Here is an 8,922-nt window from a genome sequence, read left to right on the forward strand (position 1 = left end):
TTTATGGCTGCATAGTATTCCATGGTGTATAATTGCCACGTTTTCTTAATCCAGTCTATCATTGATGGACATTTGGGTTGGTTCCAAGTCTTTGCTATTGTGAATAGTGCCGCAATAAACATATGTGTGCATGTGTCTTTATAGCGGCATGATTTATAATCCTTTGGGTATATACCCAGCAATAGGATGGCTGGGTCAAATGGTATTTCTAGTTCTAGATCCTTGAGGAATCGCCACACTGTCTTCCACAATGGTTGAACTAGTTTACAGTCCCACCAACAGTGTAAAAGTGTTCCTATTTCTCCACATCCTCTCCAGCACCTGTTGTTTCCTGACTTTTTAATGATTGCCATTCTAACTGGCATGAGATGGTATCTCATTGTGGTTTTGATTTGTATTTCTCTGATGGCCAGTGATGATGAGCATTTTTTTCACGTGTCTGTTGGCTGCATAAATGTCTTCTTTTGAGAAGTGTCTGTTCATATCCTTTGCCCACTTTTTGATGGGGTTGTTTGATTTTTTCTTGTAAATTTGTTTAAGTTCTTTGTAGATTCTGGATATTAGCCCTTTGTCAGATGGGTAGATTATGAAAGTTTTCTCCCATTCTGTATGTTGCCTGTTCACTCTGATGGTAGTTTCTTTTGCTGTGCAGAAGCTCTTTAGTTTAATTAGATCCCATTTGTCAGTTTTGGCTTTTGTTGCCATTGCTTTTGGTGTTTTAGACATGAAGTCCTTGCCCATGCCTATGTCCTGAATGGTATTGCCTAGGTTTTCTTCTAGGGGTTTTATGGTTTTAGGTCTAACATTTAAGTCTTTAATCCATCTTGAATTAATTCTTGTCTAAGGTGTAAGGAAGGGATCCAGTTTCAGCTTTCTACATATGGCTAGCCAGTTTTCCCAGCACCATCTATTAAATAGGGAATCCTTTCCCCATTGCTTGTTTTTGTCAGGTTTGTCAAAGATCAGATAGTTGTAGATGTGTGGTATTATTTCTGAGGGCTCTGTTCTGTTCCATTGGTCTATATGTCTGTTTTGGTACCAGTACCATGCTGTTTTGGTTACTGTAGCCTTGTAGTATAGTTTGAAGTCAGGTAGCATGATGCCTCCAGCTTTGTTCTTTGGGCTTAGGATTGTCTTGGCAATGCGGGCTCTTTTTTCGTTCCATATGAACATTAAAGTAGTCTTTTGCAACTCTTCTCAGCCCAGTTTAATATTACCTATTCATTATAATGTAATGCTGCTCGCACAACTGAGAAAACACCGTTGCTTTACCCCCTCCAGCTCTGCAGCAGCCATGCACAAATCATAGAACTATAAACATATGCTAATTACACAACCTATGTAGGCAATCAATATTAAGAAAAATGTTTACTGCCCAATATTTCTGTGGTTGAAAATGTAGAGTCTAATTCTGATCCGCAGTAACATCTAGGTTAATGTTGATTCAGATGGAAAACGTTTGTGTTGCCATGAGAAGAGGCATTGAAACGCTGAATCACCACCACAAATGTTACCACTATTAATATAAGGAGATACATAGGAAGATCGAGTTAGACCATCTCGGACCACCAGGTTTACAATTCCACCTGCAGATACATGCAAGAAGTATTGTCACAATACTTATGTCATGTTATTCCATTGAGGTCATCACCAACTAAGCTTATAATTAATGTGTGGTCAATTCGGTCAATGTCACCAGCGTAGCATACTGACAAAAGCAAGGGTTGCAAACTCAAATGCCTATAAGGCAGAATGTAAGACGGTAGGAAGCAAAGTCTATAGGGAACTATATAATAGAGGCTGCAGATTCATGGCAGATTCTAAAGCACAGCAGTCCCCAACATTTTTGGCACCAGGGACTGGCTTTGCGGAAGACAATTTTTCCACAGGCGGCAAGGGATGGGGCACAGGATGCTAATGGTCTTGGGATGAAACTGTTCCACAAATCATCAGGAATTAGATTCTCATAAGGAATATGCAACCTGGATCCCTCGTGTGTGCAATTCACAACAGGGTTCATGCTCCTGTAAGAATCTAATGATGCTGCTGATCTGACAGGAGGCAGAGCTCAGGCAGCAATGCAAACAATGGGGAGCGGCCAGAAATACAGACGAAGCTTCAGTTATTACCCACCATTCACCTCCTGCTCTGTGGCCCAGTTCCTAACAGGCCACAGACCAGTACAGGTCCATGGCCCAGGGATTAGGGACCCCTGCTGTGGCACATTGCTTAATAGAAGACTGTAGCTGCCCTGACCTTTCCTTTTTTTTTTTTTTTTTTTGAGATGCCAGAAACCCAGAATTTTTTTTTTTTTAAGACTAGTTCTGACTCTGTTGCCCAGGTTGGAGTGTAGGAGTGCGATCTTGGCTCACTGTAACCTCAACCTCCCAGGCTCAAGCAATCCTCTCACTTCAGCCTCCCAAGTTGCTGAGATTACAGGCACACTCCACTACACCCAGCTAATTTTTTTGCATTATTTGTAGACATGGGGTTTCGCCATGTTGCCCAGGCTAGTCTGGAATTCCTGAGCTCAAGCTGTCTGCCCATCTCAGCCTCCCAAAGTGCTGGGATTGCAGGAGTGCACCACCACAGCTGGCCTGAAACCCAGATTTTATTTATTTATTTATTCATTTTTTGAGATGGAGTCTTGCTCTATTGCCTAAGCTTGAGTGCAGTGGTGCGATCTTGGCTCGCTGCAACCTCCACCTCCCTGGTTCAAGCAATTCTCCTGCCTCAGCCTCCTGAGTAGCTGGGATTACAGGCACATGCCACCATGCCTGGCTAATTTTTGTATTTTTAGTAGAGACAGAGTTTCATCATGTTGGCCAGGCTGGTCTCGAACTCCTGACCTCAGGTGATCCACCCACCTTAGCCTCCCAAAGTGCTGGGATTACAGAAGTGCAACACCACACCCAGACTGAAACCCAGATTTTTAATATGAAATCAAAGTCTTCAAACCTTGTAGGTGTCATAAAAAGCACGCTGAGGACACTAGTTTGCAACTGCCAATCTAAAATATCATAGACATTGTATCACTTTAACCACGAAAAAAAAGTATGTGAGGCAGAAAATGGAAGCAACCATGCCTAATTTATTGTTGAATACTTTTTCCGTATACCAAGAACTTCCTTTGCACTAGCATCTGAAACTACATTCAGAATGACGTTGGTTTTCATAAAAGTGTTGATCCTCACACCTCTTTATAGTCTTGCACCTAGCACAGCAGAGTGAAACACTTTAAATAGCACTTGTTCCTTGAGTATATATGGAAAAAAGTGAAGTATTGGTAAGTGTTCAGCTAATATGAGCAGCATCTCAGGAGTCTGCAATTCTTGAATTACCAGGGAGTATTTTTACCATTTTCCCCCAGTGAAAGGCCTATTTTGAGAGACTTGCCCTCCAAAATGAATGTATTAAGTCATGTTAGTTTTTTTTGTTTTGAGACAGGGCCTTGCTCTGTTGCCCAGGCTGGAGTGCAGTGGCATGATAGTTACAGGAAAGGGGTCCCAATCCAGACCCCAAGAGAGGGTTCTTGGTTCTTGTGCAAGAAAGAATTCAGGGTGATCCCGCAGTGTGAAGTGAAAGCAAGTTTATTAAAAAAGTAAAGGAGAAGGGGCACGGTGGCTCATGCCTGTAACCCCAGCACTTTGGGAGGCTGAGACAGGTGGATCACGAGGTCAGGAGATCAAGACCATCCTTGTTAACACGGTGAAACCCCATCTCTACTAAAAATACAAAAAGATTAGCCAGGTGTGGTGGCGGGCACCTGCAGTCCCAGCTACTCTGGAGGCTGAGGCAGGAGAATGGCGTGAACCCGGGAGGTGAAGCTTGCAGTAAGCCGAGATCACGCCACTGCATTCCAGCCTGGGTGACAGAGGGAGACTCCATCTCAAAAAAAAAAAAAAGAAAAAGAAAGTAAAGCAATAAAAGAATGGCTACTCCACAGACAGAGCAGCCAGGAGGGCTGCTGGTTGCCCATTTTTATGGTTATTTCTTGATGATATGCTAAACAAGGGGTGGATTTTTCATGCCTCCTCTTTTTAGACCATATAGGGTAACTTCTTGATGTTGCCATGGCATTTGTAAACTGTCATGGTGCTGGTAGGAGTGTAGCAGTGAGGATGACGGGAGGTCACTCTTGTCACTATTTTGGTTTTGGTGGGTTTTGGCCAGCTCCTTCACTGCAGCCTGTTTTATCAGCAAGGTCTTTATGACTGGTATTTTGTGCTGACCTTCTATGTCATCCTGTGACTTAGAATGCCTTAACCATCAGGGAATGCAGCCCAGTAGTTTCAGCCTCATTTTTCCCAGCTCCTATTTAAGATGGAGTTGCTCTGGTTCACATGCCTCTGACATGATCACTGCTCACTGCGGCCTCCACCTCCTGGGTTCAAGAGATACTCCTGCCTCAGCCTCCCAAGGTGCTGGGACTACAGGTGTGTGCCACCACACTCAGCTAATTTTTGTATTTTTTGTAGAGACGGTGTTTTTCCATTGCCCAGGCTGGTCTCAAACTCCTGGGCTCAAGCAATCCTTCTGTCTCAGCCTCCCAAAGTACTGGGATTACAGGCATGTCCCACCATGCCCAGACTAATATTTACTTTTAATCAGACTAAGATAGGGTTACTACTTGAGTTGCTATGGCTCCAGCTGAAAGCCTGTGCAGTCATATCATGGGTAAACATTTGCTTTATGCTAAAAATATGGTGGACCTGGCATTACAGCTGTTACAAATCTCCTAAGGTGTCTCGGGTAGTGTATTAGTTACTTTTCATACTGCTATGAAGAAATACTTGAGACTGGGTAATTTATAAAGAAAAAGAGGTTTAATGTACTCACAGTTCCACAAGGCTGGGGAGGCCTCAGAATCATGGTGGAAGGCAAAGAAGGAGCAAAGGTACGTCTTACATGGCAGCAGGTAAGAGAGCATGTGCAGGGAAACTGCCCTTTATAAAACCACCAGATTTAGTGAGATGTATTCACTATCACGAGAACAGTATGGGAAAAACCTGCCCCCATGATTCGATTACCTCCTACCAGGTCCCTCCCACAACACATGGGGATGATGGGAGCTACAATTCAAGATGAAATTTGGGTGGGGGCGCAGCCAAACCATATCGGGTAGCAACTACCTAGGGTCAGTTTTGCAGGTGGTAAAGCTATTTACCAAGATAGTTGTAGGTAAAGAAAGGCAGATTTATTAGAGAAATTATGAAAATATGTTGCAATGGGCAGCTCAGCAGAGAAGGAGCTACCTGCAAAGAGGCAAGGGCTGGAGGAAAGTTTTATAGGGTCATGCTTAAGGGTGCTACATGTGGAATGAGGTCATTGTACCTACAGGTTGTTTGTGATTAGCTGTCTCTAACAATTGTTCATACAATAGTTGTTCATTATTCTCCTCAACTTGGGGCTCTCCCCAACCTGGGGACCCTTCCTTATTGTTGCTTACTTATCAGGGCTCCACATAAGGGTGCGGAAACTTCATTCATTCGTATCTTCAACACAAATTTTAGGTAGCCTGTTTTTTAAAAAATTTATTCAACAAATATTTAGTCCAAGCCACTATTACTTATTACCTTCTCTACTTCTGTATGGACCTTTAACTATCTCTGACACTATTCACTATTCTTCCACATTCTCTATTTTTTATACCTATGGTAAAATTTGCCAGTTTGACCATGCAACTAATACTGACGGGGAATATATAGAGTCTAGAAGAAAATATACAGGTCCTTAAAGGCTGCCCTGCCAACAAAACCATAATGCAGCAACAAACATCACAACTATGCCAAATAATCAATCCTACAATGTCCAAAATTTTACTTTAAAACTGGAATTTCCAGACTTCCTTTCCGCATTAACCAGTTTAACTAGACAGTAATGAAATATCCCTCCTACTTTATGCTGTGATAGTTTATGTATTTATTTATTTATTTATTTATTTGCGACAGAGTTTCACTCTTATTGCCCAGGCTGGAGTGCAATGGCGCGATCTCAGCTCACCACAACCTCCGCCTCCCAGGTTCAAGCAATTCTCCTGCCTCAGCCTCCCGAGTAGCTGGGATTACAGACACGTACCACCACGCCCAGCTAATTTTGTATTTTTAGTAGAGATGGGGGTTTCTCCATGTTGGTCAGGCTGGTCTAGAACTCCTGACCTCAGATGATACCCCTGCCTCAGCCTCCGAATGTGCTGGGATTACAGGCATGAGCCACCGTGCCTGGCCAGAAAATTTTAAACACACACAAACTCTCGAGTGGCCTAATTCCCTCTCACCAAACCAGTCACAATACAGACAAAAGAGAATAACTTATATTAGTTTTTGTACAAACAAAAAAGACTGATAAATTGTGAATGATGCATGATTTTTAATTACAAGTAAACTGGGCAAATGCTTCTGCATTATTCAAAGCTAAAAGGTGATCAGTGGAAACTTTCCTCTGTTAGGACTCTAATACTTTTTATATTTATCGGCTCACTACAACCTATTCCTCCCAGGTTCAAGCGATTCTCCTGTCTCAGCCACCTGAGTAGCTGAGACCACAGGCAACGCACTACCATGTCTGGCTAATTTTGTATTTTTAATAGAGACATGGTTTCACCGTGTTGGCCATGCTGGTCTTAAACTCCTGACCTCAACCGATCCTCCTGCCTTGGCCTCCCAAAGTTCTGGGATTACAAGCGTGAGCCACCGCGCCCAGCCTTATTATAATTGTTACTATTTAAATCTCTTTTTCTCTCTCCTTCAAGAGAGACCTCATCTCATTCAGTGGCATCCATTTATTTATTCATCTTCTGCCTCTTGGGCTCAAGAGATCCTCCTGCATGAGTCTCCCAAGTAGCTGGGACTACAGGCTCACACCACCATGCTTGGCTAATTTTCATAGGTTTTGGAGAGACAGGCTCTTGCCATGTTGCCTAGGCTGGTCTCAAACTCCTGGGCTCAGATGATCCACCTGCCTTCACCTCCCAAAGCACTGGGATTATAGACAAGAGCCACCATGCCCAGCCCCAAGTACTTTTACACAAAATGCAAACACTATTCTTCTATCATAAAAGTGATACCGCAGCTTCTGTAAAGTTTGCCAGGTAGTATTCATAATTACCTTGGGTAAACTTCTTGATGTTAAAATGTATCTTCTTACTATGAGTTTTTCCATTGTATTAACTACTTTTACAACAATGCAAATAACAAGTTATTTTATAAGCCATTTAGAAATTTCTGTACTATGGTCCCAATAATGTAAAATATATTAATGCCTATTACATTCAGATAAATTATACACTTGGAAACTACATACTTATGACTTACAAAAACTTACATAAACAAATTATACAAATTATATGCTCAATTTTTAGGTATATAGTCTTAAATTAAGCTTAAATGTACATTCTCAAGATAAATTAACAGTTCAGGGCTTCACAACTTGAAATCTGTGGAAGATGACATTGGAGACAACAGAACTCTGGTGGAATTCTTAGGTGGAATTTGCTGAAACTTTTTTTTTTTTTTTTTTTTGAGACGGAGTCTCGCTCTGTCACCCAGGCTGGAGTGCAGTGGCACAATCTCAGCTCACTGCAAACTCCGCCGCCTGGGATCACGCTATTCTTCTTCCTCAGCCTCCTGAGTAGCTGGAACTACAGGTGCCCACCACCACGCCGGGCTAATTTTTTGTATTTTTAGTAGAGATGGGGTTTTGCCATGTTAGCCAGGATGGTCTCGATCTCCTGACCTTGTGATCCGCCTGCCTTGGCCTCCCAAAGTGAAACTTTTCTTTAAAATAGAGATGGGATCTTGCTGTATTGCCCAGGCTGGTCTCAAACTCCTTGCCTTAAGCAATCCTCCCACCTCAGCCTCCCAAAGTGCTGGGATTACAAGCGTGAACCGTTACACCCAAGTGAAACTTCTTGAGATAGTTACATAATTTTTAAATCTGCTGTTGTAGAAGTTAATAAGGTGTAGAACTGAATAAATATTAAATATTAGATCAAGTTTCTCATGTTTACCTTAAAGTATAAAGATTTATCTTAAAGCACTGATTTTCACAAAATAACATCAGTGTGAAATTGGAAAAGAAGCCAAATATTTTATTTCATGTATCTGGGAAATGAGGTGCTTTAGTCAACTGAATCTGCCCCCGACTAAAAAGCATTCATTAAAAAGTACTTAACTCAGAAATTATAAAAATAGAAGCCATCGATAAAATACATTCTACACGGAATATGCCAATCATACACTACTCTTTTTTGATAATAAAAAACGTACTTACTGAGCCAGGTGTGGTGGCTCATGCCTATAATCCCAGCACCTTGGAAGGCCAATGAGAGTGGATCAGTTGAGGCCAGGATTTGAGAGCAGCCTGGCCAACATGATGAAACGCCGTCTCTAGTAAAAATACAAAAATGAGCCGGGCACGGTGGCACTCACCTGTAATCCCAGGTACTCCGAAGGATGAGGCAGGATAATTGTTTGAACTCAGGAGGTGGAGGTTGCAGTGAGCCAAAATCATGCCACTGCACTCCAGCCTGGGTGACAGAGTGAGTCTCTGTCTCAAAAAAAAAAAAATTCAGTTGCAGTGGCTCATGCCTCTAATCCCAGCACTTTGGGAGGCCAAGGCAGGCGGATTACAAGGTCAGTAGATCGAGACCATCCTGGCCAACATGGTGAAACCTCCTCTCTACTAAAAATGCAAAAATTAAGCCGGGCGCGGTGGCTCACATCTGTAATCCCAGCACTTTGGGAGGCCGAGGCGGGCAGATCACGAGGTCAGGAGATTGAGACCATCCTGGCTAACACAGTGAAACCCCGTCTCTACTAAAAATACAAAAAATTAGCTGGGCGTGGTGGCAGGCGCCTGTAGTCCCAGCTACTTGGGAGGCTGAGGCAGGAGAATGGCATGAACCCAGGAGGCAGAGCTTGC

The sequence above is a fragment of the Pan troglodytes genome, chromosome 6 (assembly GCF_028858775.2).
Source record: "Pan troglodytes isolate AG18354 chromosome 6, NHGRI_mPanTro3-v2.0_pri, whole genome shotgun sequence".
Classification (NCBI taxonomy): domain Eukaryota; kingdom Metazoa; phylum Chordata; class Mammalia; order Primates; family Hominidae; genus Pan; species Pan troglodytes.